Source organism: Lagopus leucura, unplaced genomic scaffold (assembly GCF_019238085.1).
Source record: "Lagopus leucura isolate 7727_CA_CO unplaced genomic scaffold, USGS_WTPT01 Super-Scaffold_806, whole genome shotgun sequence".
In the NCBI taxonomy this organism is placed as follows: Eukaryota; Metazoa; Chordata; class Aves; order Galliformes; family Phasianidae; genus Lagopus; species Lagopus leucura.
In genome coordinates, this window is record NW_024962260.1 from 8,623,631 (window position 1) to 8,642,276 (window position 18,646).

The 18,646-nt window shown below is 45.2% G+C and overlaps 1 protein-coding gene across 9 annotated transcripts in view; it reads left to right on the forward strand.

Moving 5' to 3' along the window:
- The window catches only part of ARVCF (ARVCF delta catenin family member), a 210,537-nt gene that overhangs the window by 95,851 nt on the left and 96,040 nt on the right, over positions 1-18,646 (forward strand). Inside the window, exons 1-2 of one of the 9 annotated variants that reach the window (XM_042865430.1) lie at positions 6,029-6,071; positions 6,574-6,670. The exons of 6 other annotated variants lie outside the window; for them this stretch is intronic. The gene's annotated coding sequence lies outside the window, so the exon portion shown is untranslated. Of the gene's footprint in view, positions 1-6,013; positions 6,072-6,573; positions 6,671-7,183; positions 7,373-18,646 lie in introns of those variants that run through there. 2 more of the 9 variants (XM_042865433.1, XM_042865431.1) reach the window with 2 other exon arrangements.

Consider the following 18,646-nt stretch of genomic DNA (forward strand, 5'->3'; position numbering starts at 1 on the left):
ATCAATTATTAAAGCCCAGCCTGGCTTGGTTTTGTCCAGCATCAGAGCAGAGCCACAGCTGCTGAAGTTCCAACTGGAGGAGCGTGAGAGCTTTCTTCTCAGCAGGGTTGTTCCACTTGGATATGCTTTTGTGTGGATTGAGAATCTGTTAGTGTACCCGTGTCTATTTCTGAACTAGAGCATGGATAGTATTACCAAGTGTGCTTTTCAGGAGCTGTGCTATTAAAACTTGGAATGTGTTCCCCTGTATATGGCTTTTGGGGTTTTTTTAGAACTTCTGCTTTCCTTCCTCCCCTGCAGATATTAATACACTAAAGATTTGGGAAAAAAAACCCTTTGTTTTCATGGAGCCTATTGTTCAATCAAGGTGCATGTTGTCAGTGGTCACATGCTTTGCTTAAATATTTTATAAACTCGGTCCATAGCAGGCTCTCCCTGCCTTCCTTCTGCAGTCCTGTCTGTTTCCACAATGCCGTTTGTAAGGAGGGTGGGCTTGGAACATGAAAGCTTTTAGCAGATACTTGATTTAAGCCATGCTTTGTTCTTTTGCTGTGCTCAAATGACAGAGCTCTGAGTAATAAGAACCTCTTCTTTCCTTGTGTTCTGCCTGCTGAAGTCACCTACCTGTGGGACAGCCTCCTTGGCCCTCACACCTCCAGCGTGATGCAGAAGCAATGCTGGTTCGTGCCGCTAGGATAAAAGATGAGGGGACATCTGAAACATTGCTTCTGTGTGAGTTCTGTTAGAATTGGGTGGGAGTGTGCTGTGCCTCAGCCCTGGCATTTGGTGCAGTAGTAATGTTTTGGGGATGTGGCTCCAGAACTCAGGACTCTGGCACTCAGTGATAACAAAGCAACCTGGAAGAAACGCAGTAAGAGATTAGGTAAGGGAACCAGGTGCACCTGCTCCTCGAGTAGCACAGAGTTGGCAGCGGGATGCTGTCACCTCTATAGTGTGCTGTGGGGACAGACAGGCTCTGGGTGCTGGGGAGCTGCAGGCACCTCGCTCTGTGCAGGAAAGGAGAAGCACCTCCAGTGCCATTCACCTTCCAGTAAAACCCGTGGCTGCTGTTCCCCCTGATGTGCTTTCAATACAACTGCTGGTTTGGGTTTTTAATAGGTGCAGAGGTTGTTCCACTTTCATGCTATGTTCCTGGGAGTTAGGATCACTGCCCCTCTAGGACCAGCCCTCACAGTAGAGCAGAGATTCCAAGGAAAGATGAGGAACTGTTTGAATCTCTTCCAGTCTCAGGAAGGACAGAGGCCTGTGCTTTCTGCTCCTGTGTGCGGCAGCGTGCAGTTGTGAGGTGTCATGTTCTGGTCTGACAGAGTGGGAGTTATTTGACATCTCTGCTGAAGCTCTGCTTGCCACTTCTCTGATGAAGTTCCCAATCGAGCATTACAGAAATTTGTAGGAGCTTTGTTACTAATCATGATAGAAATGTGTGTCTGGACCATTTGTGGCTCAGTAGACCTTAAGACCCTTGAGTACAAGCTCACAGTGGCCAAAGTTGCTGCTGGTAGTGATTATCTCTGGATTTTTTTGTCTGCATTGCACTTCATTCTTATTTGGGCTAATGAAGAACTACTACATGCTACTATGTTAGGGTCACTCTGAGGGTAAGTGAAAGCAGCTCATTGTTCAGGTTCGAACTCCAGACTTCCACAAGTCTCTGGAGGCAGTGCTTGTCACTTTTCTCCTTTCTACCCATCCAGGCACATTCAATAGAATGGATTGTTTCTTGGCATAGTCAAAGTTGTTCTAGGAATGTCATTATCTCTGAGGGCAATTTAATTTACAGGAAATGCATTCAGCTTCTTGCAGTGGGTGCATCAAGTAAATTTGAGTAGATAATTAATCCAAGGAATGGGAAATTAATTGAGAGGGAAATTGTTGCTTTAAAGATGTGCTAAATAATCACCATTTTACTATATTTAGCTGTCTATTAAGATTTAGAGAAGATAAACCTCTTAGTCTGGTACTCCATATTCTGGAAGGGCAGCACAACACAAACAGCCGAACATTTCTACTTCTAACTCACTGGATTTTCATAAGAGCAGTCAGTTAGCTGTTGGCTATCACTAACATGTGAGAGCTGTTGGATGCCTGCCTTCTAGCATGCTGTTTAAAATGTCATTTCTCTTTGTAGCTTTCCAGCACTGAAGTTATCCACCTGAGTACCCCAGTACTTGGGAGCTGTGGGGCTGGGGGTTCTGCTTTCCTCAGCATTGGTGTTGAGGAATGACCTGAAGTAGTGTGACCCTTCAGGAATGTCAGAGATCTCCCTCTGTGTTGTCTTTGGGAAGCAAAAGAATTGGCAGCAGAGGCAAGGTGTTGCTGGGCTCACTCTTAAGGGATAGAATATAATGAGGAATCATTTGAAGAAGTTTGCTTAGTGTTCTTCTGGACTTTGAAGTGGATGCCTGGTGGTAAACCCCACTTGGGGTGCTTTGCAGCCTCTGCTGAATGGCAGAGCTGTGGTAGTGCTGCGTGAGGCTTTTTGAGGAATGAAATGGCTTCAAAACACTTTTTGATTTATGTTGCATCATCTTGACAGTCCAAAAGGTCCTGGAGGCAGCTGGAATGCTGCAGTGTTAGAGTAGATCTCTATGCTATCTCAGGGGTGTGGTGAGTTGCTACCAAAACAATACCTGGAGACTGTTGAGAAGAAGGTTGTTGATAGCAAGTTATTTTTGCTGGTGATGAGTTGAACTTTCAACCATCCCAAATTCAGTCCTTCCTTATTAGCGAAACTGAATTTAAATGTGATGAATGAAGGTTGTGTGCAATGTATCAATTGCATTTTTGTGTCTGATGATGTCAAGGATCAGTTTAGTGAGAAGCACATTAGGGCATACAGTGACTTCTGATTTAAAATGTAATTGGGGACCTTCCTTGCGAAGTGGTTGTGAATGTCAACTTATGAGATGTAATAATATGGGGCAATGTGTCAATGCCATGGAGAGAGCCTACTGGAAATGATTGTAGGAAACAATGATGTGATGATTAAACACGTGAAGCATTGTGTTGGAGCAGGCATTTTTGTTACATTCTCAAGAATGTGTTGCAGACTTAAAATAACGTAGGTGAGAACAACCTCCTAGCCTACAGGTGGGACAGTGTGATTCAAGGTACCTGATTTAAGGATTTGATTGGTAGGACTGGGGCATCTGAAACTTCTCAGAATCACAGCACGGTTTGGGTTGGAAGGGACCTTAAAGCCCACCCAGTGCCACCCCTGTGCCATGGGCTGTGTGCCCCCCAGCTCAGGCTGCCCAGGGCACAGCCACGGCCGTGGGCTCCTCCAGGGATGGGGCACCACAGCTCTGGGCAGCGCTGGGGCCTCACTGCCCTCTGAGTAAAGAACTTCTTCCTCATATTTGATCTAAATCTTCCCTCTTTTAGTTTTAAAATCATTCCCCTGGACCTGTCACCATCTGCTGTGTAAAAAGCCAGTCTCCGTCTTTTAAGTTCCCCTCAAGTACTGAAAGGTGCCTACGTAAGCAGCACGTGCCAGCAGTAAGTCAGGTCACGTAGGTGGAGAATGAAGAGGGTTTGAAATGATGATAGATGAAGAAATGGATTTTAAGGAGTTTTTTGAGATTGCGGAGCGTCTGTTTGCATGCTTTGGCTTCTTAAAGCAGTCGTGTTAGCCGGATGGCGGCGGCGTGAAGGCGTGCTGGAGCAGCTTCTGCTGGGCCACCCGAGACAGCTGGGAGAGTGGGGAGGAGAGCAGCAACGTAGGGGGGAGGGAAACCTCTGCTTCCCTGCTCACCCACTAAAGGTAACTGAGGAGAACTGCTGGTTCACCAGGGGAATGCACTCTGCAGGGGTTGCCTGCGCTTGGTTACTGACAGTGTTGCAGATCCTGGGTGCTGTGCTGTGCAAAAAGCAAGGAGTGTAACTTTGGATTACCTGAGGGAAAATTGGATGCTTTTGGCATTTGAGAACTTGAATTTTCAGACCATATGTGGGAGTGTATAGAAGGAATAGGGATATGCTTTAATGTGAAATGTATTCAGGTGAATTCTGTGTTTTAGTCCAAAACACTTCAGGTTGGCATAGTAATGAAGTTATTTGGACAGATGTGCTGTGGATTGAGTAGATATCCAGAAGACAAACCTTTACAAAGTGTTCCAGCCTTATTTTTAAATCTGTACCTGTCTATCTGATGGGCAGAAGGAGGCTCATGGTCTTTTTCTGTCTCAGTCAGCAAGCTGCATTTGCCTTATTTAGCCCCCAGTAGAGATCCTAATTACTGTGTGAGCGTTTATAGCTGCTGCGGGTTTGAATGTGGGGGAGGCAATTGAGAAAGCCTTTGAGGTTGTGTTTTTTTCCTGTTGCTTTGCCTTAGGGTGGAGAGCGTCTCAAGAGGAACTGAAATGCAGATTTGCACTTTCAAAAATAGTGGGATATATTTTGGTGGCTAAAACAGGATTGCTGGTAAGGAGAGGCGCAGGAAGGAACCTCTGGGTTGGTGGTTCTGTGCCCAGCCCAGGCAGGGCACCTCGAGCAGGTGGCTCGGCGCCATGCCCACATGGCTGTGGATGTCTGTGAGGACAGAGGCCCCACAGCTTCTCGGGGCACCCTGTGCCAGTGCAGTCAGCCACGTGGTCACAAAGTGCTCCGACAGCTTCCTGTGACCCACTTGGTGCCCCTTGTTGTGTCCCGGGCACCTCTGAAAAGAGCCTGGCTTTGTCCCCTGCTCCTCACATCACCCCTTCAGGTAGTTCTGCACACTGATGAGCTCCTCGGTGAGGCTTCTCCAAGCCGAGCAGCCCGAGCTGCAAGGCTGCTGCTGCAGAGCAGTGTGTGCTGCCAACTTTGCTGCAGCTGGCTGGGAAGCTTGCTGGGCTTCAAGTGAAAGTTCTTCAGCACGCTGTTTGGAAACAGTACTCTTCAGTTTGAAACAATTTAAAAAAACAATGCCCTGAGCATGCCAAAAAAGCTGAAAAATTTCAGACATGGCCTATTTAAAAAAAAATATGCAGAGCGTTATTTTTTAAGCTCAGCTGACATTGTTGGGAGCAATCAGCTGTTTTTTTAGAAGGATGCTTGTTTATCTCATGCCATTATTCTACATGTCATTGGGAGCAAACAGTACTGATTTCTGCAGAGTGTTGTTAGTTTCCAGTATAACTCATTCAGTGCCACCTCCGTAACTTCGTGTGGAAGAGCAGTGAGATAGGAAGCTGAACTGAGAACTGCAGGTGGTTTGTCGTAATTCTTACTTCTTGTGGGATGCTGAATATTCCTTATTGTTGAGCAGAATACAAAATAAGTACTTTGAACACTGCTCTTGTAGACTTCCATGAAAAAGGTGCCAGCGAGTGGAAATGCAATGCAGAAATCCTTGTCGTGTGTCACCTCCATTCACTTAGATGGCACGTAAAGCTGCATACTGGATAGGGCGCAAGCTTCCTTCTTTGTTGGTTAGTTTTATGGTTGATGTCCCTTCCATCAAGGTGATGTCATCAGTGCTTTAAAATTTCATGTGGAATATTTTTTTCACCTTGCTTATGGATCACCAGCTTGTGTATTTATCAGGATTCCCGCCCTCCCACATTAGGCTTGAATGTTTACGTACTCTTTTAGAGGATGATAAAAAGAATTTTAAATCAGGGTTGTGATGTGTAGATGGAAGCAAAGGCAGAAATCCCAGCTGAATTCTGCATCTGTTTTTAGTGGCAGCAGGAACTGAGAGGAGACAGTCTCGAGTTTCAGCTCTTAAACAGTGTTATTGACTTCAGGGTTTGATTTAGATCCGTGTTCAGAAGTGTCTTCGTAAATGAATTGATGCTGGAATTGAACCAGAATTGCTGTAGGTTTACAGAGGCAAACTTACAACATTTGGAGTAACTGTTTTGGTTCACAAAGTGATCCACTGAGTTACAGCTCTTGCAAGCTTCCACCCTTGCATCCGGTCAGTGCAGCAGTGAAAGAGAGGGAAATGTTGAACAGTAACTATAGAACAAACATTTGGTAGCTGAGCAGTGTGGCTGAGTGCAGGCTAGCTTTTAATCGTGTGTGGATCCTGCTGCTGTTTCCAGAGGCATTTGGAACGGCAGAAGGTAAGTTAGCCAAGTGCAGGAGGATCATTGCTGGGGGAGGGCTCCTGGGGAAAGAGAACGGCAGGTGCTTTGTCTGCCTTAGAAAAGTGACAGGTGTTGATCACGTGTGGAGCTGTTGGACTTCTTTTGCTCGCTCCTGGAATTGAGGTGAGATTTCCCTTCCAGCAGCAGTGAATAATTCCAGCTCCACGTTTCCCATCTGACGTGACGAGGGTGCAGTGTGATGTTGATGTATCAGTGAGCTAACCTAAGTGCTCCCTGATTTTGGAATGCGGTCATTGACATTGTTACCACCCAGGTTCATGTCCTTGGTTATCTTTGCTGTACTTGGAAGGTCTACAAAGCACGTTCAGAACTTTCTGTGCCATAGAACTTCCCGGTTTTATTTATTGTTCTACAGAAATAATCAGAAATTTTTCCAGGGCTGTCTGGTTTATTCTCCCTCTCTCTTTCCACCTTCTATGTTGCATGTCTTCCTTCTTTTTTTTTTTTTTTTCTTTAGATCACTTTTGCTGCTGAGAGCTGGGCTGCAGAAGCGTTTTGTCCTGGCTCTCATCTTGTGGAACCCTGCTCCGGTGTGCTGCTTGCAGCAGAGTCTTGTAAGATGGCAGTGGGGAACAAATTCAGCGTTGTGTATATTTGTTGACCATCTTTTATGCAAAGAGAATATCAGGAAGATGTTACCTTCTAGAGTTTGGGATAATTTAAGAAAAAATTGCACTCTCTTTCCCTGAGCGATGTGGATTTTAAAACATTGGCAAAGACCAAAATGAGCTGAATACTAAAATGATCTGACTGCTAAATGTGCTGGCTTGAGTTCCAGATAACATTCTAAAATCCTTAGATAACATAGAGAACTATGAAGAGAGAGGGTATATTTGGGCATCCCATAAGTCCCATAAGCTGGGCTGTCCCCTGGTCACCTCTCATTCATGTCTCCTCTGAAGGCTCAGCACATTGGCTTCTGCTGGGACTCCTCGGCCAGGCAGTTCTTCAGTGAGCTGAGAGGAAAAGCAGATTTTGGAGCTGCTGCTTCTCTTTGTATAGCAGTTTGGAAGCCTGAGGTTCAGCTCATTGCTGCCCCTCCCCTCAAAGAGGCAAATAGAAGGCAGTCACTGGGCCACTTAAATATCTCTGAATGGTTGGGCAAAGTGCAGCATGCCTTCCCTTGCGGGTTGAGATGAAGGTGATGTGTGAGGGGTGATGTGCCAAGAAGCATGGCTGTAGGGCTGAAGATCAGGCCCTTCCAGATGCTTATCCCTGTGCGATCAGAAGGCGGTGAGAGATGCGGCAAGTAGAACGTGTGTAGTAAACGTTGCCCACAAAGTACTGACGGAGGAGCTTTTGCAGCTCCTACAGCTGCAGTCTGGAGTCTGACCTGGGTCTGATGGCTGGTGTGAAAAATGAATTAACAATTGTTTCTCTTTCTTCCACAATTTGTTCTGCTGCTCCTGACTGTTCTTCCTCCAGACTTGGGATTCTTCCCAAGTTTTTCCAGTTGCAGGTGCATTTGTCTTTTGCCTGTACATCTTAAGTACCTGAGCCACAACAGACATCACTAGAGGTTATAGGCGGCGATGGCTTTTCACTGATGGCAGCTGCTCTGTTCTATCATGCACCCTTCCTCTCCCTTTTCCTGGTTTGTTTTGCAGTAACCGTACGTGAGAGTACTGACGCATGTAGCTTTGTCTGCACGGACGGATGTCTCCACATTATGTCCCTGGGCAGCTTGGAGTCCTGTTACCACAAAGGTGCAGTTGGAAAGAGCAGGCAGGAACGGGAAAACTGCAGAAATGGAGGGGACAGAAGTGAACCTGGCAAGCAGAGTCTGGCAGTTCCTCCGTGGTTGTTAAGGAGCCTTTGTGTGCAGCTTCTCTATCTAGGCTGATAGGAGACAACTTCTGCTTTGAACACAGTGCTTCTGCTGTCAGGGTCTTGTGTGGGTCTCAGCTTTCTTTCTCTGCTGATGCATGGGGAAAATACGACCGTATGTGACTTACTGAGGGAACTGCTTGGTAGAGGGGGAACCATCAGAGAGGTTATGCAGCTTGGGTAGATTCTTGCCCCCTATGCTTTTTGCTACCAAAAACCTGATGGTACCCCATATGAAACAGGAGGCTTGCCTGGTGCTGTGCAGTTTAATTATTGGGGGATGCTCTGGAGCTGTGGGAGGGGTCACGTTTCTGAAAGTCTTAGCTAAGTAGAGCTGTATTTTAAAAGTAAGAGAAGGGAGGGAGAGTGGGAAATTCTTAGCAAATGCTCTCAGCTTGTTGCAAACAGAAGGCATTATTTATTTTACATGATCCGTTTTCTTCCTGTTGCATAATCTGTCATTTTTGTGTACTTAATTTGAGGGAAAACAAGTGGATTTGGTCAGTAATTTTCTCCCTGTGGTGTTATTCCAGATTATTTCGAAGATGCGTCCTTAATGTTGGATTTTTGGTGTATGTAATGAACTTTGTTGGCTGTTGGGCTGCTTAGGGCACTGCTCTCTGGGCAGTGGGGTGTGAGCACAAAGTGCACTGCAGTGCTCTTGGCTGGGACTGAATGGAAGTTACCCGAGTGGGAATTTCCTGATGACACCAGAGCCTGAACATTGGCATTGTGCAATATGCATGGTTACAGTGAAGCAGCTTTACTGGAACATAACAAAAAGTCCCTTCCAGTTCAAACCATTCTATGGTTCTTAGTGAAAAATAAGAAGTAGAATTGCCTGTTTTCGTTAAGTGATTCAGAAACTCCAACTATTCTTTCACACAGAGGCCATTAAAGCATCTTTCTGAAATCTTTGCAGTGTGTGATTCTTGTGCTGTTCACAGTCATCCCAGCGAGTGCACACAAACTAAAAAGCATTTTGAAACGTCTGCATCAGTGCTATTTTTGCAGTAATGAGAGAGCCTAGGTTTGCTGCAAATGGAAGGCTTAATCTGTACAACATGTAAATGGCTGCCAGAGGAAAGGCTTGGAAGAGCCTTTAATAAGATGGTTGAGACACAGGAAGAAAAGATGGAAAGATTTCTGGAAAGGATTCTTCATTTTTTTGTGTTTAAAACTATGTAGGATGTAGAAGGAAGAAGCAAATCAGGATCCCAGCACAGTGCAGTAATTGGGATGAAGGGATAAAGTTGGTGCAAGATTTAATTAATAAAAAAAAAAAGTGGAAAGAAATGGGAATGTTTCATGGGAAGTAATGCCAGCACATACAAACCATTACATCTCCATCTAACCTCAGGGCAAAGAGATGTGATTCAGTAGCCAGTCTCTGTGGCTCTGTGTGCTGCTGTACAAAGCAAGTCCTGCTGGGTTGGGTGTGTTTGATGTGGAAGAGTCGATGGCTGTGTGCATGTTCTGTGTCTGAGAGAATATGACGTACATGGTGCCTCCCCAGTTTTATAGACATGTCTGTGTATATGTACATAGTTGTTGAAACAGCTTAAACATAGTAACCCACTGGATATGGCCTTGTTTCACAGGAATCCACCTACCTTTACATCTGTCGGGCTTTGTTTTAGAAGCACTGGTATTGTGTGTTTAATCACAACATTAAAACTGCTGTTGTCTACATGGTGTGCTGGTGTAATGGGACCATGTTTGCAGTTTGTGTGCCTCACTCTGGCTGTTCGTTGGGTAAGGTCTGTGGAACTCAATTGGCTGTCGGGTTATGGGGTCTGGGCCCTTCCCTGCCTTAAATGTCTCCCAGTTCCGTTAAGCATCACTTAGCATTTTTTCATGTTCTTGAGAAATGCTTCCTGTGTTGTCTTTGAGATATCTGCCTTTGGCATTGCAGTTGTTTGCAGGCTTTAAATAACTCAAGCATTTAGTTTAAGACTAAAGGCAGTCTTGATTCCCAAAAAGATTGGATGACTTTAATAGGAAGCTTTTCTTTCATCAGAATAATCAGCAGTTTTGAAAATTCAGCATTCTTTTGTCACATCAGTTGCATACGGCTGTAGTTTTTATGTGGGGAAATAAAACAGAATCCTTCTATTTGAGAGGTAGTCCTACATGGGGCCTTGAATTCCTGGCTCGTTCCATGAGATGGGCTGAAGATGTCGGTCCTTGCTGCTTTGTTGGGCAGCTCTGCTACATCAAGCCTAGATGGAAAGGGGCAAACATCTGAACCCAGTCTCTTTCAGCAGGCTTGGCTGTTGCCTTGCATCTGTCTCAATCTCAGGAAGGGTGTGTATCGAAATTTAGGTGATTTGGTTCCTCATTTATTCCTCTTTAAGATCATTTTGAGTAAATATAAACTATGCTTTTGGGGACAGTGATGTTGAGAATTGGGAAAAGTCTGGAAGCCTTTATGTATGGTAGTCTCTCACAGGTGCTAAAACACTAAATCCTCATGTAGGGCTTGTTAGCTGACAGTGCATTCGGGTTTTAACCCTTACACTTAAACATGGGTTTAAAATCATATTAAATCGTATTAAAATCATATAACTTGCTCAGGTTGGAGTGTTCTGCTCACATTCTTATATATAGGCATGTAAGCTGCTTGTGATCTTTGGAGAGGAAAGAGGCCATAAATAACTTGGGTTTTGAAATATACATGCATGGTTTGCAAGGCTGTCCTTGGGGAGCATTGTAGTGTGCTGTGCCATAAGAATGTAAACTATCAACAGTTTATGGTTTGTGTGTTGAGGCTTTTTTTGTTTGGTTTTTGTTTCTTAGCATAATGAAGAACTGTATTTGTTTGGGGCCTCAGTGAGCTGTTTCCAGGCCCTCCACATTTTTGATGACGTTAATTTCTGTATGTGTGTTTTAATTTGGTTTATTTCCCATTCTCTTGACAATGCTGATTGATTCTCGTGTTTTCCTGCAACTAGCTCTCATTACTGAGTAGGCACGAAGGACAACAGGATTCCCTGCTGCCAACAGGCTTTCTTCCAGCAAGCTGCTTTTTTTCTGGAGCAGGTGCATCTTCTTTGCTAGGTCAGGGAAAGCTCTGCAAGACTCTTCTGCTACTTTGCCCAAGCGCTTGCACTGCTGAAATCTGGAAGCCAGCCACTGATCACATGAGCATCACACAGTGCTTTCATGAATTCAAATGCCACTATGAATTTCACAATTCAAGGAACAGTGAAGCTGAGCCCTGGAATTGGTGACCCATCAGAAATTATGTATTCTGGGTATTGATGTTTTCATTGGCTTGATGGCTTGATATTTGCCTCACTTGGAGGCCTGGCTCTGTTCTTGTTCTCACAGGTCAAGTGAGAACTGGGCTGGTGAGGAAGTTCTGCTTTCTTGTGAGCTCCAGAAGACAGTTCTGGACTCTGACTCTCCACTCCATGGGACTGCAGGAGGAATTCTGACTGTTTGGTTAGGGGTGCGGAGCTTCCCAGGGGAAAGCATGGGTTTCTTCCCAAAAACATATTGGTATCTCCAGGGCTGAAGCCATGTGTCCTACTCTGCTGGAGCAGCACAAGGGCTGCCATCTCTGTGCCCTGGCAATAGGGAGACAAGCCCGTCTTCATTTTCTGATGTTGTAGCTGAGCTCCACATCTGCAGCTCATTGCTGTGTGATACAGCTTCCTTCAGCAGACAGCTTGTAGAAATACTGCCCTCTGCTTCTGAGGGGGTAAGGGGGTATGGACCCACTTCTGTTCAACTCTTTAACTTTTAAACATGTTTTTATTCCCTTTTGCTTTCTGTCTTTCTCTCCCAGAGGTGGCCCAAGTGTTTTAGAAACAACATAGTCAACTGGAGTTCATTGAATAATTCAACTGTTGCCTGAAGTGATAGTAAAAAGAGGACGACCCATTTAATAAATCAACCAGAGCTAAAAGCTCTGTGGTTTGTAAAAATGTTCATCTGCCCTGCCTGTGAACTATCTGAGTTTCTCTTCAGAAGCTCCTTTTTTTCCCATCCCTTACGTGGGTTTTGCCTGTTCCAGAAGGGTGCCTTCTCACCTGAGCCACCCATGGTCTCTCCATACAACTTGTTTCTGTTCGGCAGATTGATTTCAGAGAGCACCAGGGGCTGTAGCTTCAGCAATGTGGGATTCCGTGACCCCTCCTCTCCAGCCACACAGTGCTTCTGTTGAGCTGTCCTCTCCCATCATTGCTGCGTGGTGCTTCCTTTAAGGTCCTATGAGGTCTCCTTGTACTGAAGCCACTGCTGCAGCAGGAAATCCTCCAGATGTCACCTGGGGGCTCCTTGTCTGCTCTTACCCACAAAATAAAGCAATCTTTTGGGCTGCTTTTTGCCTTCTAAGCAATGGGGAGTATCCTTTCTTTTTCCTTCAGATCAGAGAACTTCCTAAGCGCTTGTTGCTTCTTATTTGTGCACTGGAGATCTGTTATCTGAAACAGGTTGAGATGCAGAGTGCTGTCTTTAAGGGAATTGCACAGAAATATGAGTAGCTAGTTAGTAAACCTTCTGCAGGAGACATTTTTGTCGGTTGCCTGTGTCAGCCTGTTCTTTTAATCTCTTTAGGCAGGGGCTTGGCTGTACATCAGTGTGTTGCGGTATAAATTGCTCTTTTCATTGTTACTGTGATTGTTAACCAGTCCCACAGCCGTAGTCACCCAGCCATCACAGCATTATTTTTCTGCTGGGGTGCAACGTTTCGTGGGGCACTCTGGGATCCCATCCCAGTTGATAAATGGGCTTCTCAGTTGTGACTTGGTTGAAACACTATCAAAGTGTTTGCTTAGAGCCTTGCTACGTGCCTTGAAACACCATGCCTTGTAGTTTATTGCTTTTTTCCTTATTTTAGTGGCCTCTTCTTCAGTCTCTGCATCTGGGCTCGCACTGGCCATGTTGGATTTCTGAGCACTGCGCTTCAGAGGCTGCTAGGAACGAGTGTATGAACGCTGATGTGTGCAAATAAATGACTGTGGGTCTGAAATCAGAGTCTAGGGATAAATGATCCGCTTGTTTCCCTTGCTTCTTTTGACCAAAGACTTGAATTACCAACTACAGTGCATGCTGTGCTGTGTTAAACAGCACTGAATGGGAGGCTGCAATGAGCCCCTGGCCTGGGTTGGATCGCTGGGGTCGGTGCCTCAGTGCTGAGCCCAGGGCAGGCTTTGCTGTGAGTGCTGAGGTGGTGCCTTCTGCAATAACGTTCTGTGCCATATGAAGCATCCCAAACCTCTTCCTTAATCAAGAGAGAGCGAGGAAATGTCATGCCTGGTAGTTTTCAAGAGCTTTGGGCTATTTTTGTACTCTGCTGTGTATATTTTTTGTAAGTGATTTGATTGCTTTCTCTCTAGCTGTAGGGCAGAGAGCTTCCTATTGCAACACAGGCCTCTTCCCCACCTCCTTCTATCAAGTTTATTCACAATTAAATAAAAATAAAAAACTCTGGCTGTTCTCATTTGTTTCTCTTGACATGCAACCAGTTTCAGAGGATGTATTCCAGACATAAGCTGGAGAGCAGCATGTCTGAGTTTTCCTGTGCCATCCCTCCCCTCCACCCTGAGATCTCTTGGTGTGTGTGGGTTCATGTCCCTTGAGAGTTCAGAAATGCCCCAGGTCCAGAGGAGGAGTACACCATAAATGTTACCTGCTGAAGCCTTTGAGAGCTGATACATTGCTTTTGTTTTTTTAAGCTCTTCCGTTGAAGCAGCAGGGTTTCAGATAATGCAAGTGAATATATAACCTTCCAGTTGCAGAACACTTCTGTCAGTGGGTGATTTTGAGCCCTTCTATAAATGAGGCTTTTGCTGGTCACCTTGAAATGTCGGAGAAAAGAGCAAAGGCCCAACTGTTCAGTGCGCCTTCTTGAGCCTACCATCAGTCGTGGTTTAGAGTCCAAGTCTTGTTTAAGAAATTCTTTTGAAGTAAGCATAGCTGATTTGGAGGGCTTACAGAGTGTGCTTTTCAAAGAGAGATCAGGGATTTAGTTTGTTTTTAAGCTCCATTTAAAGGTAAGCCTGCCAGTTTTTACTGATCAGCTTTAATTTAATTTTTCCCACTTGCTGTGCTAGCAGCAAGATCTCTTATCTACCTGTATGCCCAGGCCAAGTCAATAAATTCTAAATGACTCCTCAATTATTTTCTATCTTGCACGTTTTTATGAGGTTATGGAAGGGCTCATTTGATGCACACTCAGATGAGCAGAGGAAATTAAACTGTTTTTCCTTTCTTCCCTCCCCATAATGTGGTTTGACTTGAAATCACAAAATGCTCTTGTAAGGTCTCTGAAGTAGACAGTGGAATTGCTCTAAACTATCTTCATAAGTACAGGTGTAAAAGTGTGGAGTTTTTTCCTGTTTATAAACTGACTTTTGTTTTCCTTTGAAATCTGGCTGTGCTGCTGAAAGGCTGTCCTGTCCCAGTGTGGAGGAAGGACTTTGTGTCACTGTAGAACGAAGTGGCCAGGGGATGTGATTTTCATGCTGTGTCATCGTCGTGCAACCATGTTGAAGTCATTGCCCTCTCTACTGTTTTTGCATAATCATATTGAGGAATCTGGCCTCTGCAGAGCTGACTGCAACAAAAGATGATTATGTTTAGTAAGTGGTTTGCTGTTGAATGTGCTCACACAAGCTGCCCAAAGCACAAGCCATCCTTACGCTGCTGCTCCCAGGTGCCAGCTGCATTTGTTTGTGCACGTATGTAAGTCACTGCGGGCTGCTGCTGTGAAGGCTGGTTCCAAAACTCCGCTCCATCTCTTACTACTTCCTTAGACCATGGTTGCCCTGTTCATGCCCTGTATCCTGCATGTAGGAGACAAAATCTCTTGTTCCTGTAAGGTTTCTTCGGTTGCTCGTTGCAAGGAGATTAACCCTTTTGTATGGTAAGGAATGTGTGCATCTCCAGCACTAGTGGGAGAAACACTGGGCATCAGCAGAACTTCAGGTGCCTTTAAAAATGCTGCCTGACAGGTCAGAAAAATGATAAGCTTTAAAAGACCAGCCGGTAAAACCAGAGCTACCTGGTGACTGTTACATCTGCACCACATTAGCAGCAAATCAGAGGAGTTTTGTGTGTGCATGTTCATATCTTTGTGCTAAAGTAGCGGAGTGGTTTGAATGGCTCAGTTAGCAACAGCTGCCCTGTTTTTGTGGGAGAGGGAGGTGGTGTCTTTAATGGAGGGCTGGTGATGGGCCAGCAGCTCCTTGGCTGCCCACCCTGCAGCCTGCCAGCAGAGCCCATGCATGAGCCAGCCCCACCAGCACAGCAGATGGCAAGACCAGCACTGTGGTGAGATGCTTAATAAGAGCAATTGCTCCTGGTGAGCCCCGTCTATTGATTAATGAATACAGAAATCAGCAGTGAGGATGCAAGGTGGAAAAAACAGCTTCCCCCAGGAGGATTACTGTAAAGGTGAGGCAACAGCGAGCTGCTGAGCTACAAAATTAGCTACAAGAGCCTTCCTAGGAGCAGTGCGTGAGTGCTGTGTACAACTTGCAGGCAAATTTGACTCTGAGGCGAGAAGAACCTTGAGTACTGCTGTGTTTTTCAGCTGTTTGTCTGAGCAGGGTTTGAGTTTGTGTGACTGGAGGAATTACCCAGGCTTGGTATTTGTTATGACAGCCCCACTTTTCTTCATGTCAGTGTGAAGAAATTGCGTTTGAGATGTGACCTATGGGAGTGTAGCGCTGGCTGCAGTTTGGAGATGAGAACTGTTTGTGGTCTTGGAGGAAAAGATTTTTGTAAATGCACACGGCTGGATTTGCAAGAGGAGAAAATACTTCTGAAGTTCATAGAAGTGCGGAGATTGAACTGCAGGATTTTGATCCAGGGGAGAAGGTTTCTCTTAGTACATGGGGATAAGGAAATGGGGGCAGGGAGTGTTTCCAAAATGCTGCATCTACCTTTGTAGAAGCAGTTTTCATTTGTCTGCCAGCTAAAAGTTGAGAACTTCTCTAAAACTTCTCTGAATTATGCTGTTGTTTCCTTTGTTGTTTATTTGCCTTGCTTTGTTGTTAGATCACATTAAGGCATCTTCAGATATGATTGTGTTGATGCTTCCCAGGAGGAAAGAAGTTGTTATTAATAGAAATGAGTTTTAGCAAAATTGAGGTTGGGCTTTGTGGAAGTAAAACTCTGCCGATAACCTGAACTTAAACTTGAAAAGAAGATAGGCACATTCGCTTTCCTTTATAAATGGATGACAACCCTTTTCCCCCGGCTCTCCTTTTTGCTACTGGTTGAGACTGGTGTCCTGCTTTGGCATCCTGTTCCATGTGACTCTTAAAATGAGCAGTAGCTGCAATGCGCTGGAAAGAAGACCTGGGTTCGTTAAGAATGGTTGTGATGGACAGCAGTTCTGTAGGAGTAAGTGGCATGGCTTACTTTGGCCTGGTCCTTGGATTGAATAGGACTGTAATAATAACTGTGCAGCAGAGCTCCTTTTGAGTTGTGTTTGATGTTTGTAAAAGGTTGTTGTGAAAGGGGAAGAAGGAATGGCTTGTGCTGATGTGTAGTCGAGCAGCTGGCTTCCCAGAGATACTAAATGGGAAGCTGAGTGCTTCAGGCACGTTCTGAAGGAGACGGATGCTGAGCATCAGTTGCTAAGGTAGGATGGGCAATAAAGAAGCAAAGGGAGAATGGTGCTTGAAAGCATGAAAGGAGATTAAAAGTGCTGTTCTATAGAAAGGCTAGTGTGTTGAAAATCTAAGAAAATCAGCTCAATATTAAGGACAGTAAGTGCTTTGGCATGGAGAATACTTAGGAGAAGTAGCAGAACTGACTGAATTGGTGCTAATAAGAAAGAGGAATGGTATGAGGGAAGAGGACAAGATATCAAAAGGCTTGAGGGCCCTAGGAGTGCACATCCTGACAGCGAACTTGAGAGGATGGTACAGTTCTGTGCTTTGGGTGTTTCTGTTGTGTGCAGTTACTTTCTCATTGCTGTGAGAGGGAACTGTGATCCATGTTCACAGGAGTTCTGCAGTTTAAAGCCCTGCCTTGTTAATCCTTTGTATTTTAGTCCAGCAACGTTTTGCATTATAGCAGCAGCCTAAAGTGATATGCAACATCTGTGTACAGCATTGCTGAAATTCCTAGTAAATGAGTTCCAGAGACAACCTTCCATTTGTGGGGTATTTTGCAAAATCTGCTGTGCAGAAAGAATGTTAACCAACCTAACTCTTCAGGGACCTGAGACGCTGGAGGACTGGAGTCTTGATTTGGAAGACAGGAGAGGGCAGAGGTGGCTCCAGCTGGGCAGCGCTGCATGTGAGCCCTGCTCCCCTGCTGCAGAGCTATGTGTCATGTGAGCTCCCTGTAATTGAGGGGAATCCATCACCAGGAGGTGCCTCAGCTTCCTTTCTGTGAAGCATGTAGCCTTTGAAAAGAATACTTTTTGAAATTTTGAAATTGAAAATGCAGAGAAGGTGGTGATTGCGAACTGCAAAACGCTGGCAAGTTGTTGAAATAGTATGAGTTACACAATATGAATAAAAACAAGGCCTTTGTTTGCCTGGGATGTCTCCCGCAGTACTGGAGAGCTGTTGCTGTCCCTGCTTTGTAGCAAGGTCACTTCTGTCAATACCATCCAGATGTGTATCCTCAGGGTTTGTCTAAACATGGTTTTCGCTGCGTGGCGTTAATAGCTCTTATGCTGCCTGCCAGCAGGGTCGCGCCCTCCTGCTTTCACCTCCATGTTTATCCACTTTTACTGCCCTCCCACTGCTTTCTGGATTTTTTCCTCTCTTCAGGTGTCTTAAGAAGTTTGGGGGGGCAGTAAGTCTCCTTTCTTCTTATAGGACTCTCTTGCGGTGCAGGAGAGGAGGTAGGAGTCAGACCAGGCACGTGCTTGCTCGGTGATGGCATTGCTCTGTTCTGCTCTTGCTCCTCTTTGACAGCTACCAGGTGATCTCTAGTAAGGCTCAGGAAAGGTTATGAAAGATTTCTTCTCCTTGCTGGTGGGTGAGTCAAGGATGCTGTGCATGTGCGAACGCGAAGGGATGAAACCAAGCGCATCCCCTGCACGGTGTGGAACGCGATAGTGTCATTGCTGAAGGCAGTTAGTACTGAAGGCAGAGGAGATAACTGCTTGAAGCCAGCGTGGACATAATCCAATCAAAACTTCATTTTTTTTTTGCCTGATTGTGTTGGCCCGAGCAAGTCAAATGTTACCCAATTTTCTGACCCAGTTCTGTTTTGTGCCTCCAGGACAAACTGTTACATGCTTCTGTCTTTTCAAATATGTTTTTCAGTGTGTTTGTGTGAGTTCCTGAACCAAGCTGGAGTTTCTGAACCATTCCAGGATTAGAAAGAAGTGCAACACTAAAGGAAAAAAATTATAAAAGCATCCAGTTAGATTTGTTGTGGTTTTTTTTCCCAGTTCTAATTTCCTTCTAACGGCTTTTATCCCAGCTGAAACAACGTGTTCCTGCAGCAGTACTGTTGTGATGGGATGGATTTAGCAGAGCTGTGCCTTTTGCAGCCTGGTGTATGTAAGTGCTGAATGAGGCTTCCTGTTGAACACTGCTTTCTGCTCAGGCTTTTCACTGCAGGACTGCGGTGGTATTGGCCTTCGTTGGGTTGTTTGAGGTTGCTAAAGGATCTTTTTAAGTAGAAGTGCTCAGAAACACACTGAATGTAAATCCCGTGGCTACCTGAAAGTTTAGTTTTTTGGAATGGGGAAAAGGTGTGTGGGGTATGGGAGTGAGCTG